This window comes from Bidens hawaiensis, unplaced genomic scaffold (genome assembly GCF_021521415.1).
Source record: "Bidens hawaiensis isolate Kalapana, Puna unplaced genomic scaffold, B.hawaiensis_p1.1 tig00003983_1, whole genome shotgun sequence".
Classification (NCBI taxonomy): domain Eukaryota; kingdom Viridiplantae; phylum Streptophyta; class Magnoliopsida; order Asterales; family Asteraceae; genus Bidens; species Bidens hawaiensis.
Genome location: NW_027491231.1, coordinates 1,838,820 through 1,841,575, shown reverse-complemented (window position 1 = coordinate 1,841,575; position 2,756 = coordinate 1,838,820).

Sequence of the window (2,756 nt, the reverse complement as noted above, 5' to 3'; positions counted from 1 at the left end):
AAAAGATAATCCCTTATTCTTAAAATTAAATATTGATTTTAATCCAAATATTCCTAGCAGTTACATAACACTTTTAGTAATGGTTCATTATTATTAGGTTTTAAATGTCTGACAATTTGGTTTTGGTTTTCGATAAACAAATACCGTTACTAACGAACTGAGCTCGAGCTTTAAAAAACAAGCTCTAAATGAACCTAGCTCGAGCATAGTGGAGCGCATGCTCATCTTGGCTCGGTTAGACTAAGCTGCAAATATATTACTGAATTGATTATCGAAATTTTTTATAATTCAAGAATCTCAACTACTTTCGTAATCAATTGATAGAATAAACAAATCAATACCTAAATCACTAAAAAATAACACGAAATTAACAGCGAGATAATAATATTCCACATATCTATACTGAAAAATGGTATCAATCCGTCAATCCATTTGCAAATTCGCACCGTGTAAAACAAAGAGCTTCATAAACAATAAGCAAATCATAGTGAAACACAATTTCCATGTTTTCTTAAATTGTGAAACATACACCTAGAAACTCATTTTGTAGCCCAAAATCTCAAATAGGCTAACTAAAAAACCAACCGATTACTTCTTAGATGGTCTTAATTCATTTCAGTCAGTTTTTTCTCCATCTTCTTCACACTTGTTACAATCTGCAATGACAAAACACCTAATATATGAATATATCACTTTGAGATAAGATAACAAAGATGCCAAATGTCATAATTGTAATAATATTTAAAACTCACAATTTGCCTAATTTACATAATATTCAAATCAGCAAAACAATCCCATATTCTTAAAATTAAATAATGATTTGCATCGAAATATTCCTAGCAGTTACCTAACACTTTTAGTAATGGTTCGTTATTATTAGGTTTTAAATGTTTAACAATTTGGTTTTGGTTTTCGATAAACAAATACCGTTACTAAAGAATTGAGCTCGAGCTTTAAAAAACAAGCTCTAAATGAACCTAGATCGAGCATAGTTGAACCCATGCTCATCTTGGCTCGTTTACACTAAGCTGCAAGTATATTACTCAATTGAGTATCAAAATTTTTTATAATTCCAGAATCTCAACTACTTTCGTAATCAATTGATAGAATAAACAAATCAAAACCTAAATCACTCAGAAATAACACGAAATTAACGGTGGGATAATTATATTCCACATATCTATACTGAAAAATGACATCAATCCGTCAATCCATATGCAAATTAGCATCGTTGAAAACAAAGAGCTTGCATAAAGAATATGCAAATCATAGTGAAACACAATTTGCATGTTTTATTAAATTGTGATACGTACAACTAGAAACTCATTTTGTAGCCCAAAATCTCAAATAGGCTAACTGAAAAACCAACCGTTTTCTTCTTAGATGGTCTTAATTCAATTCAGTCAGTTTTTTCTCCATGTTCTTCACACACTTGTTACAATCTACAATGAAAAAACACCTAATATATGTATATCAATTTTAGATAGGATAACAAAGATATCAAATGTCATAATTGTAATAATATTTAAAACTAACAACTGGCCTAATTTACATAATATTCAAATCTAAAAAGATAATCCCTTATTCTTAAAATTAAATAATGATTTTAATCCAAATATTCCTAGCAGATACATAACACTTTTAATAATGGTTCGTTATTATTAGGTTTTAAATGTCTGACAATTTGGTTTTGGTTTTCGATAAACAAATACCGTTACTAACGAACTGAGCTCGAGTTTAAAAACAAGCTCTAAACGAACCTAGCTCGAGCTTAGTTGAACACATGCTCATCTTGGCTCGTTTACACTAAGCTGCAAGTATATTACTCAATTGATTATCAAAATTTTTAATAATATAAGAATCTCAACTATTTTCGTAATCAATTGATAGAATAAACAAATCAAAACCTAAAGCACTCAAGAATAACATGAAATTAACGGCGAGATAACAATATTCCACATACCTATACTGAAAAATGGCATCAATCCGTCAATAAATATGCAAATTAGCACTGTTGAAAACAATGAGCTTACGTAAAGAATATGCAAATTATAGTGAAACACAATTTCCATGTTTAATTAAATTGTGAAACATACACCTAGATACTCAATTTGTAGCTCAAAATCTCAAATAGGCTAACTAAAAAACCAATCGTTTACTTTTTAGATGGTCTTAATTCATTTCAATCAGTTTTTTCTCCATCTTCTTCACACACTTGTTACAATCTACAATGAAAAAACACCTAATATATGAATATATCAATTTTAGATAGGATAACAAAGATATCAAATGTCATAATTGTAATAATATTTAAAACTAACAACTTGCCTAATTTACATAATATTCAAATCTAAAAAGATAATCCCTTATTCTTAAAATTAAATAATGATTTTAATCCAAATATTCCTAGCAGATACATAACACTTTTAGTAATGGTTCGTTATTATTAGGTTTTAAATGTCTGACAATTTGGTTTTGGTTTTCGATAGACAAATACCTTTACTAACGAACAGAGCTCGAGTTTAAAAACAAGCTCTAAACGAACCTAGCTCGAGCTTAGTAGAACCCATGCTCATCTTGGCTCGTTTACACTAAGCTGCAAGTATATTACTCAATTGATTATCGAAATTTTTAATAATTTAAGAATCTCAACTATTTTCGTAATCAATTGATAGAATAAACAAATCAAAACCTAAAGCACTCAAAAATAACACGAAATTAACGGCGAGATAATAATATTCCACATACCTATACTG